Genomic DNA, 18790 nt, shown 5'->3' on the forward strand with positions numbered 1-18790 from the left:
GCGGAGTTCCTTGGGATAGCCAAACATGGAGAATATTTTCTCAAGGGCGGGCCCCACCTGTCCAAAAGCCGTGGATGTCACTTTCTCTGCCATGCGGTACTTGGAGTACGCATCTACCACTACTAGAGTGTGTTCCCCGCCGGGGAAACTCCCAAAGTCCACGCTAACTCTTTCCCAGGGTACTAGGCAGGCATCCTCCGTAATGACGGGCTGGGGTCGGTCCGGCTCGCCAGTGAGTTGGCAGGCCAAACAGCCTCGGACATGTTCCTCCACCATCTGTTCCAGCCCCGGGAACCACATTTTCTCTTGGATTCTGGCCTTCATTTTGGTGGTCCCTTGGTGTCCCCCGTGGGCAAGTTGGATCGCCCACTGTCTCAGGGTCGACGGGAGTACTAACCGTGGGCCCCGTAGTAGTATGCCATCTTCTGTGGCACTTAATTCGTGCCGGATGCGCCACATCTGAGTGAGTGCTTCTTTGTCTCCTTGCGCCCATGAGTTTGCTTGGTGTAGGTATCCGGTCCACGATCCTTCTTGAACCGCTTTCAAGGTCTGTACGTATACTGAATCCGTCTCCGCCCCCTCTTTAATGTCATCCAGCGTCATGTTTTGTGGGCATGCAGTGAGGGCAACCCACTGAGTGAACTCATCGCAATCTTCATCTGTCCCCGTCTGATCTGGGACCGGTGGGTGACGGGATAGAAAGTCCGCTGGGTTCTTGGCCCCCGGGCGATACACTACTTCCATCTCGTACGGCTGCAGCTGGACCGCCCATCTTTCTATCCGCGGGGGCGGATGGGGTGAGGTTCCCTTGAACAGGGGCACCAGTGGCTGGTGGTCGGTGACCATTACAAAGGGATGCCCTCGTAGGTATAAATGGAAATGGCTGCACGCCCATTTAATGGCAAGCGCCTCCCGTTCAATTTGGGCGTACCTTGCCTCGGTTGGGGTGAGGGCCTTGCTGGCAAAACTTAGTGCAGTCCATTGGCCCGGCCCTTGTTCTTGGGTCAGTACCGCACCCAGCCCTACGGGGCTTACGTCGACTAGTACTTCTGTCTGCTTTTTAGGGTCGAAGTAGGCCAGCGTGGCCTTCTCCAGTAGTGCCGTCTTGATCCCCTGGAACGCTTCTTCCTCTTCCGATCCCCACTTCCACGGGGTGTCTGTTCTCGTCAGGGCGCGGAGCGGTTCACTCCACGTGGCCAAACCCGGGATGAACCGGCCACAATAGGTGGCCATGCCAAGAAAACTCCTGACCTCCGTGGGTGACGTCGGGGCAAGAGCGTCCTTGATGGCTTTGGATTTTCGGGGGTCCACCTGAATCCCTTCCTGACTGAATACATAGCCGAAGAACTCGATCTTTGGCTGAAAGAATTGGCACTTGTCTTTGTGTAACGTCGCACCATGAGCCCTCAGTCTCCCGAGGGTGTCTCGCAGGTGTTTGTGATGTTCGGTCGCCGTTGCCGAGTGAATGAGGATGTCATCGCTGACATTGATGACTCCCGGCAACCCGGACAACAGCTCCCTGATGGTATTTTGAAACACCTCGGCCGCCGAGGAGATCCCAAAGTTAAGTCTTTTGTACCACCGGAGCCCTAGGTGGGTGCTAAATGTGGTTATGAATCTGCTGTCCTCGGCCAGGGGCAGCTGGTGATAGCCAGCGTTCAGGTCAATCTTTGAAAACCACCGTGATCCGTTTACATCGGCAATGATGTCGTCCATCGTTGGGGTCAGGAGACGTTCCCTCTTGATGGCTCGATTTGGCAACCTCATGTCGATACACAACCTAATGGCTCCGGGTTGGCGCGGTTTTTCTACAATCACCATGGGGGATACCCAAGGGGTGGGCCCCGAGACTTTTTCGATGACCCCAGGCTTTCCAGGTTCTACAGTTCTTTTTCCACCAGAGGCCTCAAATGGAATGGGATCCTGCAATGCCTCAACGCAGTTGGCTTGATCGTCTTGTCAATGTGCAATCGTATTGGGTCACATTTGATGCACCCCAGGCCCTTGAAGAGTTCTGGGAACTGAGCCAATAGTTCATCCACTTGGTGTGTTCGGACCCGATGTGCAAAGGCTATTAGCTTCAGATCCTCTGCCGTGTGACTACTCAGTAGTGTTTCTGCCTCCCTGTCGATGATGTGGACTGTTGCTATTACCTCAACTTCATCAGCTTTGATAGGCACAATCATCTTTCCTTTCAGTGGGAGGGGGGTGTGGGCCCCATACGCAAAAATCCTTGTCCTAGATGGTATTATCCGTGGCCTGGGTCGTAGTCGATTGAATTGCTGTAGTCCCATTACGTTCACTGTGGCCCCGGTGTCAATTATGGCTTTTACCTCATTTCCTCCCAGTTGGACGGTGCACGTAGGTTGTGGCCGCCTCTTACGCTTCAGTTCCTGCGCGAAGGAGATGATATGTACTTCTTCGTCCTCGGAGTCGCAGTACTCGTCCATGGTTGGTAAGTATCTTCCTTGGGCGGCCTTGGCCCCTTCCGAGGGCGTCGGGTCGTCTAGAGATAGTTGCCGCACTGCTTTCGGCAACGACTGGAATTTCTTCTGCCCTTTTGTGTGATTTCGCCGTCGACAGACAGACACGAAATGGGTCGGGATCCCACAGTTCATGCACATTTTCACTTGTGCAGGGCAATCCTTGGCTGCATGCGGTTCATATCCACAATATCCGCATTTGGTCCGTGAACCTTCCTTCCTGGTGTCCTTGTGGTGTCTGTTCTTTTGCGTCGTCTTCACCACATCCACTTTTTCCACCTTGATGTTGTCGCTTTTACCTGAATGTTTGTTCAGGGCTTGATCCATGACGGTGGCCCTCACCGCTGACAGGTCATGCGACCGGGCTAATATTAGTATATCTTCAAGCGAGATGCCTGGCTTTCTCAAGATCAAACCCCTTAGCGTCTTGTCCCTACATCCTTGAATGATCTGTCTTCGTATAGCTTTGGGTTGGTCTTCGTTGGTGCATGTACTTGCGAGTTCTCTCACCCGGGCGTAGAAGCGGTCCGTGGATTCTCCTTCCCGCTGCCGTGCCTGCCCCAGCTTGAATACCTCGAAATCCAAGTTCAACTGTGGATCAAAATAACCATTGATGGCCCGGACAGCCGCATCGTAGTCGTCCACCATGCCAGTGTTGGGTAAGTGCTTGAATAGTTTGAAGATTTCATCCCCTGCATAGTGGAGTAGCAAGGATCTCTTGATCGCCCCATCCGTTTCTCTGGACGCCACAAAGTAGTTTTCTAGGCGCTCCAGCCAGATCTCCCACCTGGGGGACGCGGTTGATGGATCTTCGACCTCGCTAAAAGGTGGTAGAACTCCAGATGCAGCATGCTGGTATGGGGTGAGGGCAGATGCTGACGGTTCGTCGTCGGCCATGGCTTGACTACCCCTGAATTACTCCGGTGCCTTCCTCCTGAGTCTCTTGGGGTTATTGTTGTTGTACTCCTTCCATTTGGCTACCTGCTCCTCTGGGGCCCGAGGTTAGGGTTGTTTTGCCCCTTCTGGGTGGTGCGTGGGTGGCCCCCTTTTTCACCGGCTCGTGTTTGCCTGTAGTGTCTCTTGCGTTTGGGGTGATTGAGCAAAATCAGGAGGTGGCAGCAGTTTGTGTTGGCCAATGCTTGTTAGTGGACCCTCTGGGGCGCTTGCTGGCTCCTTGCAGCCCTGGGGGTGTTTCCCCATTGTCGCGCGCTACTTCTTCCTCTTTTCGCGCCTTCCCCTGCCTCGTGATGGCTGGTCTTCCTGCTCGCGCGGCTCGCGTGTGTACGGGTAGGCCGTCTGTTACTGCGCATGCGCGCAGGGCTCCTTTGCGTGTGGGCCTTGCTCCACGCGGTGGTTCCGCTCTCTCCCGCTTCGTTACTTCTTCCCCCCGCCTCGCCTCCAGCCTCTGGTCCCTCCGCTGCTCACCGGGGTCAGGCCGTGTGGTCTTCGGCCTCGGTCGCTTCTCGCCGGTGTTCGACGTCGTGGTGATCACCAATACCACCCCGAGCTCCTCAGTTTGCCGTGGTCGGGTGGATGGGCATGAGACCGCATCCCATCCTCGTCGCCAGTGTTCCGATCGCAGTATCGCTGGGGGCAATAGGGCTAACGCACCCTAGGGATCCAGGGCACATGGGACGGGGGAAAGAGAAACGACCTTCACGCAGTGCTTTAGTCGGAAGTCCTGCCCCCGAGCGGGTCGCCTCCCTTTATTGGTTCCCCGCAGGCCACGCCTGGCCTGCGGATGTAGGGGTGTGTGTTCAGTGGGGCTACAAACAACTAGACCGCAGTCGTTACACCTGTGAATAGAGTGGGGGACGCTGTGTACCTGCATGTACCCCTGACTCGAGCCCTGTGCGTAGCTGGAGATATTTGGCCGCCCATGGGGGGCCCTTTGAATGTTAAAGGAGGGTGGGGAGGCCGCACAGCCCTGAAAACTCGTGCCCCCTGGGGCAGGCTGCCCCCCTTCCATTGCTACTTCACTGCGTGGAGCACGCTTTCAAACAATGGCACAGGCTACCTGTACGATACATGCCATCATTTTGAAAGAGGAAAGAGTGAGATTTATAAAAAAAAAAGCAAAACACGTGAGGATGTATTTCTCCAATTGTTTTCTATTGAGGCAGAGGCAATTTTAGGCAAGAGGCAGCACAAATACAGCTATGTTTGGCTCTAAAAATCTGGGGGCTTATTCACAAGCCCCTTGCGCCACCGATGTGTCACATTTAAAAGGGGAAAAAGTGACGTGCTAGCAGCGCAAGGGGCTTGTAATTAAGCCCCCTGGAGTCTCCCGCCTCAATCTGGTCTATTGGTATGTATGCTGTACAGTGAAAGGAATGTCTTGAACCCATACAGGGGGTTGATGGAATCAATTTATCATCAAGAGATGTGATACGTGCCATATTTACAAAGTGACGCATCTAGGCAATTGTGTCACTTTGTAAATCCTTGTGCTACATTATACCTGCGTCAGGTATAACGTATGCAGGGTGGGCGTTCCAACGTAAGAAAGCCACGTAGAAGGGACACAGTGAGCTCTATGAGATTTCACTGCACAACTTCTAGGGCGTCACTATTTCATGCTTCAAAGCAGGCATAAGGAGTGACGCAGGGCTTTTCACATAGGGCAATGTTTTCAGACACTCCAGCAATGCGCCAATTTTGAGCCAACAGATACCTCAGGAACACTGGCGTATCTGGTAAATCCTTGAGACATGGAGCCAGGTACAGTAAATATGGCACATCCATGATGTCGCAAGGATGCGCACTGAAAAGTGTTTCATCGCTGTTTACCCGCGCAAATGCAACACTTTTCATAAATTAGGCACTGAATCTTTACTGATGTTAACAAAGTGGGCCATCCGGCACAAGCGCAATACGACATCATAGACACTTCTGGGTTTGCTATTATACAAGGAACCACATGGTTGCACTGCCAGGATTTTAGGATTAAGTGGGTGGAGAATAAAACAATACTGGATTCTAGATTTTGTGAAAACATTCATTTACCCGTTTGCTATATATGAAGTTGAGGATTTGAGTACAAAGGCTTATCTGCTACTCCACTTCTCCAGCAGGCGCCCCAGTTTTCTTTGTACCTAAACCTGAATGAAAATACCAATCCTGCCTAGACTACATTTAATTGAATGTTATTCTCATATTCAATGGATGCCATCTGCCATTGATTTCAGTCTTTTTACATAAAAAAAAACACTGGATCGTTGCAGCACCTACAATTTAGTGCATGTAAAAGAAGGAGATGAGTGGAAGACCGTCCTTACCACACAATGTGGCTATTTTGAGTATTTTATTATAACCTTTGACTTATGCAATGCCCTGGTAGCCTTCCAAACCTAGTAAATGAAATCTTCCAAGATATATTGAACTCATGTTATCATCTACCTAGACAACATCCTGAGGCTGTATTACGTATGCAGCACATTTTCCTGGTTAGTGCTGGGCGCACCTTTCAAACAATGCGCCCAGCACTATTCAGGAGCATGCGCTGCATTATAGTGAATGCTCTGTCCCCAGGGCAGCTGTAAACTTGCGCTGCCCCCAGGGTAGCGCATTCAGATTTAAAATGGAGCGGCTGCTTTGGAGCCACTCCGTGTTTTACTGTGCAGGTGGCAACCTGCCTACACGTTGAAGGGGGATTAGAAATCCCGTTGCAGGCAGGTGCAGTGAGTGACTGCACCCACCTGCAAGGGGATGACTGTGGGGTCCATGGGACCCCCTTTCCCCCTCCAGAGGGCTGCCATCAAGGAGGCGCACTGACAGCGGGCCACATTTTAGGTGGCGAACTGTCAGTGCGTCTCCTGACTGCTTCTTTGTCTCTGCGCCCGCATCTCTACTGCGGCACGGGTGCAGAGGCAAAGGGATTCCCTCTTTTGCCTGGGGCCACGCCCCCATGCAAATGACTTATGTTAAGCTGAAAACAGTTGCACGATCGCCAGTTGGTGATCGTGCAAATCCCCCTTGACACTGGCGGACCTTGGATCCTCAGGCCGTTTTGTTGGGTAGTTGGTCGTACTGTTAATTCCCACAACAAGCTGGAGCTTACAACTGTTTTCAGCTTAACAGCCATGGTATAAATCTGGCCGAATTATCCGAATAAACCACTGGAATTGTTTGTACTTACTATAGAGGCGATTCGTCTCCGGAATTGGGAATTGTTTAATCAGGCTTTTTATTCCTTCTAGTCCTGATGATGATCTATGTAATTTCTGAATAGATCGAAACGTCGTCGACCCCATGTACAAACATGCATTTTAAACGCATTTGTTAAAAATTGTGCATGAATTTGTACCTTTAAGAAAGCTTGCTCTTGTATCTCAAATTGGCAAAAAGCTTCATTCTTCAGCCTGATGTATGTTTCTTTTATGTGACTGTCTGTACCTTTTGTTCAGTTTTTTAGGACACAGGACTGTGTCCCACTCTTCATTCTATTATATGTCAGAAAATAATTCTATTTGATTATTAAAACTTCAATGCCCGGCTGGGCATTGTACAAGCAATATAGAGCCGATTCTGGTCTATATTTATCACATGTTGTATTGTTTTTGAAGGACCTCCTGTTTTTCAAATACGCATCTCTACTGCAGCACGGGTGCAGAGGCAAAGGGATTCCCTCTTTTGCCTGGGGCCACGCCCCCATGCAAATGAGGGAACACACTCTGATGATAGCGATAGTGCTTTATGTACACCAGCCCCATGGGTATTACAAAAAATACCAAAGTGCCCTGGGGGTATGCATAGCGGGAGCAAACGCCCATTGCGCCTCCGGGGCACTCCAGTAATACAGCCTGTTATTTTCAGAAAACAAGGACAACATCAAAAACGTACAAAAGGTATGGCGATGATTGAGAAAACAATATTTGAGTGCAAGCTGGGGAATTATGTCTTTGAGACTTCCAAAGTCACTTTCTTGAGGTTCCTCATCTCCAATAAGGGGATAAAAATGCATTTAACCCAAATAACTGTGGTGCAAGAGTCACAACAGCCAAAGACTGAAGAAAATGCAAAAATTCATTAGATCTATGAATTTCTGTTGCTACTTTATTCTGAACCTTTCTGATATAATTAGATACAATGTGGCATTCACTCAGAAGGGACATCCCTTTGTGGGGGGTACGGTAAAAGACCAGGAGCAGCCCGTGCAGGTAAGAGCGGTGGGGAGGTGAGGCGGGGTGGAGGGGGGAACTTGACAGACGAAGCTGAGAGAAAATTAAATAAATAACCAATTTTCCCTCATCGTCATCCCCTGTTGAGTCCCACCTCACCCACCTCACCAGCCACACTTCCCAACGCTCTTACCTGCATGGGCTGCTTTTGCCCAAGACATGCTTTCTGGCAATTTAGTATTGCCTTTACTTTGGGCCCTGTTCTTTATCACCCTACGTGTCTTCAGCTCATATTTGAAACAATTACTTCAGTGGTAGCTAATGGGGCTTTATTATCAAAGTGATACCTGAAGGCACACCACTAGGAGCCCTTTATAGCACAATGCTATCAACAGCAGAAAAAAACAAGCATTGGCAAAGTCAATAGGTCTAGCCTTTGGGACCTACTGTTTTTTCCGATGGTTTTTAGGAATGAAGTACAGCGTCCATGAAGCCGTGCAGCATGGGTAAAGAATGATTTTTAAAAAGCCCATGACACAGCTGCCCATGTAATTTTGTAGGCACACGTATTCTACTACAATATGACGTGGGTGCTTTTTCTTCTTTTCATTTACCAATCCGAGTTTGAACAGTAAATGAAAAGTAAATAATGTGTGAAAGCGTTTTTTTAAGCAGGTGTAGGGGAAGTGACACAGGGATGGAAGTAATACGGGGCGGGCGTAAGCAACACAGGGTCAAGGGAGCGTAAGCGGCATGCTGCATGAGGTTGCACGAGATATCAACATGGAGTGGGTGGGTGGGGGCAGAGAAAGCCAAATTGACAAGAGAGAAAGCAACATGGAGCGCAGGGGGAGAAAAGCAAATGAGAGAGAAAGAGAGCAACATGGACCTGGAGGGGAGAAGCATATAGACGAGAAAGCAGTGACAGGGTTGGCGAAGCACACAAATGCGATGGCATCACAGAGGGGAAAGAGGTGAAGCACACTGGTGAGAAAGAGCAACACGGAGCACAGGCGGGGGATAGAAGCATGCTGGAAAATACATACACTCTCGTTAAGTGCTTAAGACAAAAGAAAAAAGTAATTCCCTAAAAGTGAACAGTTGAAGGATGGACATGGTAAACCATTGAATAAGCAGTACGCAAATGAGAGTGACAGTAAACCACCCAATGGTAAGCAATAAGTGGGCCACAAGCTCCTCTATGTTCTTGGTAAACCCACAAAATATCTTCTGTAGGCTCAACCTAATTATACAATCTATTATCACAAGCTTCCCGCAATCAAGAAAGCCTTTGCACTTTGAATGCATCTCTTGAAAGCGACTGTGCTACTCTTTCTTGTCCAGTTCTTCAGACCTGTGAAGGATGAAAATCCTCTGTAACCAACAACATGGTGATAGACGGAAGGCTTGAACGAACCTCAGCCAATAGGGATCGCTCAAATCACATACCAGTCCATCATTTTGCAAATCCTCTGCATGCCCCATAGCCTTTATTCTTCTCTTGTTTCAAAGTTACTATATCATATGGACCTAGAAAATGACACGTGAAAGCTGACACACTCCCCTGACAGACTGAAGGATCAAAGGAAATTTCGATTATTTCATCAGCACTTTTTCATGAAGACAGCTGATCCTGCTACAAGTTAAGAACAGTACACAGGCCCTAAATTCGGATACTTGGCTCTCAGAAGATCCAGAGAGCAGGAAGCATCACAATTACTTTTTGTTTCAAGAACAAATACTTTATCTATCCAGAGAAGGATTACAAAACACTGCTATAGACCGGTTTCATGTTTTTTTTTTAGTTCAAAAGATTTTATTAGCGAACAAAAGTGAAGGTGTCATAGAATCAAAATACATCAACATTAAATGCATGTCACACAATATAAAAACTACAATTTAAGTAGAGAATCAGGCTAAAGAATAAAAATTGGAGATAATAAAACAGCAGAAACAGTCATGTAAAGGTATTGAAAACTCAAAAATTTTAAGAACAGTAAGGGTTTTTCAAGGGGGTTTCAAAACTTGTTGTTGAGTTAGAGGTAATGAAAAAGAGCGACGAGCACATGTATCTAAGTAAACTGTAATAGGTGACCATAAATCCAATCTTTTCGATGCCATGTGAATGGGGTAGACAAAGGAAGTGTCTAACCTGTGATTATGGCAGACAGCGTACCACCATGCCTTGTAAGAAATTCGAGAAAAATCTTTCCAATTTGCTGGGATTTGCTGAAATGCGACTGCTAATTACAGATCAACAATTTTAACATTAAGCATGACGTTCTCCCAGCATGATGATAGGCTTCCTAGAAAAACATGTGTGTAAGAAAAAGAAAAAGCAGTGCCAAAAATCAAATTAATTTGAGACCAGACTTGTTTCCAAAAATTGTGCACAATAGGACAGGAAAATAACATATGAAATAAACCAGCTTTTGGGGAAGAACATGTCCAACAAATATCAGACACAGTATTGTAATTTTTGCTTAGAACACTCGGTGATAACAAAAGTCGATGATAAACAAAAAACAACGTTTGCGTTGTACTCGCAGCTCTAGAGGATTTACGAATCTTAATCCATAATTTATTCCATAAAGACACTGGCCAGGATAGTGCAAAGTCTCGTTCCCAAGCCTCTTCATTTTTAGATTTCTGTCGAACCACGTCAGTGTCATGTAGAAAATTATATATTGTGGAAGCTCTGGGTGCGAGCTCCAACAAGGTTCGCAATTTTGAGGATGAAACTGGCTTAGTGGAAACATTAAGTGTCGATGTTAATTGGGTGTGCGTATCCATTACAGCGTTCTTGAGTAAAAGGTATTTGTGGATGAATGAAGTAGGGAGATTGAATAACTGACTGAGAGAGGAAAAAGATAGAAAATCTGAGTGTGAGAAAAGCTGGTGAATCCAAATGAGACCCCTCTGATGCCAAGATTTCCAGTAAAAAGGTTTATTCCGAATAAGTATGCTTTTGTTATGCCAAATTGTAGAGTTGAGAAAAGAATTTACGGAGTCGTGAGGAAAAGGAAATAAAGGCGATAGGAGCTTCGAGGTCAATGTAATAATGGGAGTAGATAGGGCTAGTGGTTTGCGTGAAAAGGAAAGATATTCATCAAAGGAAAAGGGAAATAAGAAAAGACGTTCAATTGAAGTCCATACAGGGCAAACTTCTTTAACCCCTTGGATGCCCGCCCCTTTCCCCGCCCAGTGCCGCGCCTTGCATTAGCGGGCAGAGTTCATGACGAGCTGGGCTCGTCATGGGCACAGCGCCACCGCAGCCCATGACGAGTCCAGCTCGTCATGGGCACTGAAGGGGTTAAGGTCGCGGAGCCACAATGAGGCTTGACGTAGAAGGAATGCTTTTTGTTACGCTGAGAAATCAGGAAAATTGACTCCACCTTCAGTTTTGGGGCGAATTAACCTAAATATAGACATTCAGGATTTTCTTTTATTCCAGAGGAAGGAAGAGAGAACAGAATTAATCTTCCTAAAGAATTTTTGGGGAATAGGGACTGGAATATTGGAAATAACATATATAATTATAGGCGATAACATCATCTTGATAGTGTCTAAACGACCCCACCATGATAAATAAAGAGGATGCCATTTAACAGTTAGGTCTGAGATCTTCTGTATACATTTGCTCATGCACAGCGAGTCCGTGTCAGAAATTGATGCTGTGACATGTAGGCCTAAATATTTAATATGGTTGGGACTCCAAGTAAAATTAGAGGCAATAAAATCAGGTTTGAAAGTGTATTTTGTTAAAGGTAAAATCTCGCACTTATCATTGTTTAATTTGTAACCGGAGATGCTTGAGTAAGCTTGTACGTCTGCTAAAAAGGCAGGAATAGAATCAGTCGGTCGAGACATGAAGAGCAGGATATCATCTGTGTAAGCTGCAAGTTTAATATGGGAGTGTAGTGTTTGGAAGCCATGCAAATTTGGATTCTGACGCAATTTAGAGAGGAATGGTTCTAAAGCCAGGTTAAAAAGGAAAGGGGATAGAGGGCATCCTTGGCGTACACCCCTTCTTAAATCAAAAAATGGAGATAGCATTCCATTAGCACAAACAGCCGCTCTAGGATTAGAATAAAGGAGAGAAATCAAAGACATGAAATTGGGACCAAAGCCAAACCATTTGAGAGTGTAAAACAAATATGTCCACTCAACTCTATCAAATACCTTCTCAGCATCTAACGCTATAGCAGCTAAGGAGTCTTTAAAACGAGAGGATTTTGACAAAACATTAAACAGAAGTCGTGTATTATCAGTTATATAGCGGCCTTTGACAAATCCGGATTGTTCTATCCCTAACAAGTCAGGCAAGTAAGAGTCTAATCGTATGGCTAATGCCTTAGAAAAAATCTTTTAATCGATGTTTACTAAAGAAATAGGCCTGTAGTTCTTACAGTGTTGAGAATCTTTACCTTCTTTGGGAATGAGGCAGATATGAGCATCTGAGAAAGAACCAGAAGAGTGTCCTGATGAACGAAAGGAATTAATTAGACAATGTAGTTTAGGCAGTAAGAGTTTGGAAAAGTGTGTGAAAAATTCAGCCGTGAAACCATCAGGGCCCGGTGCTTTATCATGTTTAAGAGATTGGAGGGCTTTTTTGACAATTCTTGCTGTGTTAATTCTGACTCTAAGGGAGCTAAATCTGGAGGGACATTGTGAGGTTTTTGAAGATTGGAGAAAAAACGTATTAAGGAGTGTTCAGTAGGTTGTGTTTCAGAAGCATATAATGTTTTGTAAAAAAGAGAAAATTCAGTTAAAATGTCATCATCTTTAAACTTTAAATCCATGTTGGCATCATAAATTGATTCAATATTCAGTGTGTTGTGTTTAACTTTCAAATAATTAGCCAAGATTTTCCCAGCTTTGTGTAAAAACAAAGCTAAATTTTATGGTGGTAAAACACCATAAAATTTAGCACTAGATTTTAACAAATAAAGTGAAGCGTCCTCCGTGGACTTTTTGTTGAATTGCAACTTGGCATTAATAAGAGCTGTTAAACAATCTTGTGAATGTGAGGTATAGTAAGAGTGTTCCAGTCTCTTAATGTCTTGAAGGAGACCCAAAGTCTGTTTACGGGCAATTTTTTGTTTCTTTGCAACAAAGGATAATATGAAATCCCTTGCAGAGGCATTAAAGGCATCCCACAAGGTAGAAAAGGGCATGGATTCAGTCTGATTAATCTTGTAAAATTCATCAAAGAAAGTGGTGAAGGAGGCAGTAAATTTGGGATCTAAAAGAAGGGTGTTATTAAAACACCATCTCCTGGGACCAGTGATTTTGGGTAAAATGTCAAGGTCAATTAAAACTGGAGCATGGTCAGATAACAAAATAGGTCCAATTTCTGCATAAGTGAGAGTTTGCGAGATGTTATGGGAAACAAAAATATAATCAATCCTAGATTGGGAATGATGAGATGGGGAGTAAAAAGTAAATTCTCTGGTAATTGGGTTGCAGAGTCGCCAGGCGTTGAGGAGCTTATGTTGATTGATGATATGAACAAAAGATTTATGAGGCTTATTGGGTACAAAGGAGATCTTAGAGTTCCTGTCAATAAATGGATCAAAAGCCTGATTGCAATCACCAGCCCAAATAAAGTTATCTTCTATGCAGCGAGAAATGTGAATGGCAAGTGTGGGCCAGAAGGAAGGTTCTCCACATGTAGGAGCATAGACATTAAAAAGAGAGACTGGAACACCCTTTAGAGACAACTTAACATTCAACCATCTACCATAAGTGTCTGACTCTTGAGAAATAAGTGAGAGTGAAAGGGATTTGCGACAGAGTATCATTACCCCATTGCGTTTGCCATCTCCTGGGGAAAAGAAGACTTCTCCCACCCAACCCTTCTTCAACTTCAATGATTCAACCTCCGAGAGGTGAGTTTCTTGCAAAAAAGCAATGTCAAAATTGAATATGGCTAAGTGAGTCAAAACCCGTTTAATAGGAGAGTTTAAACCCCTTACGTTCCAGGTAATCCATTTTAATGACATAGAATAACGGAAACGAATTGACCGAAAATTGTAGAAAGAGAGCCCAATTCAGTCAAGGGACAGTATGAAATGTAAGAAAAGAGTAAAATGACGAAAGGTCCAGACTGAAGATAGAAAGGGATATAAAAGTCACAAGGCAAAAGCCAAGAAAAGAAGGGGAGAATGAAACAAGAGTCTAAATCAATTAACCTAAGAAAGAATGAAAAAATGATGCAAGTATAGAAAACAAAAGTTGAGAGAGAAAAAATAAAGAAAATATATATTCGAAGTTTCCAACAAGAATTAAATAGAATGGTAAGAGGAGACAAAAGTATAGTAACTAAAAGATGAAAAAACAAGAGAATAATGAAGTTAAAGAATACAACAATGAAGGGAAAAGAAGAATCAGGAATAAAAGAAAGGAGAGGATTGCTGATGACACCAAGTATACAAAAGAATAGAGAACACATTACATGTCGAAAGACAATGAGCATTACAAAACAAAAGACAATACTTACACAAACGGAAACGAAAGACGGGGTAAGGTGGAGCCACATGGAGCAGATGGACGTCTAGGGAGGATCGAATCAACCGTGGGAAGAATCGCACCATAACTGAGATGTGAACTGTAAAGTGAAGAAAAACCTATTAAACATTGATTGGAGAAAAATAAGACAAGAAAGCAAGGAATAGAGCTCTGTGTTTGAGGGCCGCGTGATGGAGATCCACGCCTCCACGCGCACCTGAGGATTCCCGGTTCCTGACTCCTCCCTTCCTCCTCGAGGCAGTGCAGGTTTCAGCGGCGGCTGATGGCGGATGGCGGATGGCGTTCTCGAGTGGATTGTTTGGTTCCTGTTTGAAGCACGAAAGAAAGAAGCAGCGCAGCGTTTTCAGCTGGAAGGAAGCAGCTCCTTTTATCACTATACTACGGGCGCTTTTCGGCATTCTTGTTTTCAGCCCTGTGCTTCACGTCGCTGCTCATGCCTGAGGGTTTGTGGACGCGGTAGAAGCGGTAAGAGCAAGCTGGGCTGTAATTGGCAGTGGCGTACCGAAAAGTACTAAAGAGTTTGAATTCGTTTACAAGAATGCCTTTCTCAGCCGCTACGGATCAGCTTTCCTATTAAGTTTTCGTCCGCAGCGGCATGGCGCAGGCGAAGTTGCAGCTGTCAGTCTACCTGAGGTCCTGAGACTCTGTGAGTTTGTCCTACGGATGAACAATACCTGGCGACGAGGATTAAGGCTTTTCAGTTTTACCAAACATGGAACGTTGGACGCTCAGAGACTTTGAGGTATCTGAGGCTGATAATTTAAGAGAGTCATTATCAATATCGGCCATTTTCAAGATGGGGAAATTATTGAATACCCGTAAAGCAAAGGCTTCGCGTATCCAGGCTAAAGAAGCGCGGAACGCTGCCAAATTATTAAATAAGGAGGCCATTGGCGATGGTAAGGCAAAGGAGAAAAGTGATAGTGCGGGAAGTTCGGAAGAGCTGGAGGAATCTATCAGTGAGACTCCGTCTCCAGTCTTGAAGGCTTCTCATTGCGCAGAAAAGGAGCGTTCCTCACCCATCAAGGATTTGTCATCCACGCAGGCCAGCCTAGTGGAGGTGCTTAAGGGCACTAAATCATTTCCTCTTTTTGATAAGAAAAGCGCTGTACACTGCCAAAGTAATTCCGCCCAAGTTTCTCCTTCTCTTTCTTCTTCAATTATTCACCCTCCCAATTTCCTGCATAAATCTAACACAGGGGCATCTTTTACACCATCTATGCCTTCTACGCCTTTGCTTAAAGATAACCCCTTAGTACACTCCTTAACAACTACGGATGATGTATTGACTTTGGGAGGTATAGACATAGTGGAATCACCTATTGACAAGTCATTAATTTCCCCAGCAAAGTCTGTCTCTAATGTGAGTCACCTCAGTCCTTTGCTAGATTTAGATACTGAGACCGTCGGGTAGATTAAGATGTCAGTCAAGGATATGTTAAATTTAATCCTCGACGAGGTCCGAGAGCTGAAGAGGTTTCAGAAATCCGAGCTTGCCTTAATCCATCAATGCCTGGACAAAATGGAGGATCTTTTCTCCACATTCCCTGTTCGACTCCAAGAAGCTGAAACCCGTATCTCTAATCTGGAGGATCAAATGATTAAGGTCAAAGAGGATGCAAATCAGCTTTCCCTCACTTCACGTACACTTGAATCTAAATTGGACGATTTAGAGAATTATAATCGTCGATCTAACCTACGCATAGTGGGGGTTCCCGAGGGTCTTGAAGGGCCCAGCACGCTGCAGTGGGTCACCTCTTTTTTAAAATCTAAAGTGATTCCCAATCACGAGGGTGACCTGACCATTACGCGAGCACATCGCGTTCCCGCTCAACCTTTCCCAAATTCTTCTCTCCCTCGAACAATTCTATTAAATTTTTCTGACACACGAATTAAGGAGACTATTCTCTCAACGGCAATTCAGAAAAGACAATTTTTCGTCAATGAAACTGTGAAATGTCGTATTTTTTCAGACATGTCTGCGTCTGCTGCTCGGAGAAGAAAAGAGTTTGTCCAGATGCTACAATTATTTAAAGCTAAAGGAGCTCAAGCCACAATAGCGCAACAATCCAAGCTTAAAGTCTTAGTGAAAGGCAAATTCTTTATGCTATCTGACATTGCAGCAGCACAGGACTTGCTTCGGGACATTTCTAACTCTTCATGAGGTTAAAATTTAGGAAATGTATGGACTTTTTCTTCTGTGTTTTTTGCTTAAAGATATAGGTTGATAGATGCGCTAAGTTGGGAAAGCTCCCTTTTTTTTTTTGCTGGAGGGACTGAGTGGGGGGGGAGGAACAGTTGAGCAAGGTGGAGTGCGGAATCCAAGGGGCCCAGGGGGTGCAACAGGTCACCCTAATGGTGGGGGGTAGGATCCGATGGTCATCGTGGGATGGGGAAGCTTGGCCATTGGTGGGGTGGGGGGGAGGGTTCAGGGGGGTGAGGTTGGTGACTGGGGGGGGAGTGTTTTGAGGGTGTGGGAAGGGGAGACAACAAAAAATGAAGTTGAAGATGTCAGGTTTTTTTGGTTATTATATATGGGTAGGACGAGGTCTGAAGATGACTACTTATACTCAGTTAATTTAAGATGTTAATGCCAAATAAGGAAAGTTTGAAATTGTTTTCTCTGAATGTCAATGGCTTAAACAATATTAAGAAAAGGCGAGCGGTTGAAATATGGATTAAGGCAAAAAATCCATCTGTAGTTTTATTTCAGGAGACCCATATCTCATCTTTCAAGATAGATCAATTTTCAATGTTTAAGTCATGGGCCTCATATCGGTGTCTCGCTTCATGTAATGAATCTAAACAGGGGGTGGCGATATTTATAAACAAGAATATACATGCGGAAGTTATCCACTCAGAAACTGGGGGGTCAGGGCGTTGGTGCTGGGTCTCTTGTAAAGTTAAAAATAGACCGCGACCTCTTACTTTTCTCAGTTGCTATGGCCCATTAAATGATGATTGCAATGTTTTTGAAGAGATGTTTCAATCCCTATTGACCGTGTCAGGGGATATTGTAATTGCAGGTGACTTTAATGTCCTAATGAATCCCAATTTGGACTCATCGTCCCAACAAAAAAAACAACTTAAACCTAAAGTTTTTCAGACCATCTCTAACTATACAAAATTATTAGATCTTTTGGATCATTGGCGTCAAGATAATCCCTCTAAAAGAGAATATGCTTGCTGGTCGAGTAGATTTAAGTCCTCATCTCGGATAGACTTTGTCCTTGCTTCATGTAATCTTAGGTTAGGCTACTCTAATACGGTTCATAATGTTTTTTTCTGACCACGTTATGCTTATCAGGGAATTTATTTTAGGGGATACTGCAAGATCTCCCAAAAGATGGGTCTTTAATAAATCATATCTCAACGACGAAATATGGGTCCATGAACTTAAAGATTTGATTAGGGAATTTATAAGTTGTAACACTGGCACTGCCCCTCCTACTATTATTTGGGACGCTTTAAAAGCTTTTATTCGTGGTTTAATCATTACAAAAGAGGCTGCTATGTCCATTGCCGCTAGGGCTATAAAAAACTCCTTTGAACAACGTATTCAGGTTCTTAGTGAGTTACGGCAACAAAATTCTTCTAGAAATATTAAAGATCAACTAGATGAGGATAAACGGGAATTTCGTACATACTTATTTGAGCAAGGAGAGGCGTTTTTTTGTAGTCAATATCAGAAAATCTACGAAGAGAGCAACTTTACGGGCAGATTCCTGGCCTGGCAGGCCAAAGAACAAGCTGCTTCCAATTTAATTTCTGGCCTAATCTGTCCCGTTACTGATCAATATGTGACTGATTCAGAGGGGATAGGTAAGATAATGTATTCTCAGTATCACAAAATATATAGTCATTAGCATGAAATTGATCACTCAAAATTAAATGCATTTTTGAGAAAAGAGGAGATTCCTTCCCTTTCCGAATCTGAACAATCAAACATGGTTAGGGAATTCTCTCTTCAAGAAGTACAATCGGTAGTGAAAGAACTCCCTTCAGGGAAAGCTCCCGGCCCAGACGGATTACCTGCCGAATTCTTTAAAGTTTTTTTTCCCGCCTTCTCGGATCTTTTTTTACAACTCATTAACTCGATGCTCACTGGAGCTCCTATTCCAGATTCGTTTCATGAGGGCACGGTGGTCAGCTTTCTGAAGAAAGGGAAGGATGCTAAGGATCCCAATTCATATCGCCCCATTACTCTTCTAAATTCTGACTATAAGATTGTTACTAAACTACTTGCTATCCGGTTCAATTATATTGCTTCCGAACTGATCCATGAAGATCAAAATGGGTTTATTGCTGGCAGACAATTGATGACTAATACTCATTTTCTAGCAGAAGCTTTGGATTATTTTCAGACACTGACGATTCCAGCCCTTATTATGTTATTCGATGCGGAAAAAGCTTGTGATTTGGTGGTTTGGGAAACTCTTTTTATTATTTTGCAATATTTTCATATCCCATTAATTATTATTAATTTTATTCGTAATCTTTACACGGGTGCTAAAGCTAATATTATTATTAATTCATCAACAGTGGGATCCGTATCAGTCAATCGGGGTACACGCCAGGGCTGCCCCTTATCACCAATTCTTTTTGCTTTTTTTATTGAACCCCTTGCAATCGCAATTCGACAATGTGCTGAGATTC

This window comes from Triturus cristatus, chromosome 1_2 (genome assembly GCF_964204655.1).
Source record: "Triturus cristatus chromosome 1_2, aTriCri1.1, whole genome shotgun sequence".
Taxonomy (NCBI): Eukaryota; Metazoa; Chordata; class Amphibia; order Caudata; family Salamandridae; genus Triturus; species Triturus cristatus.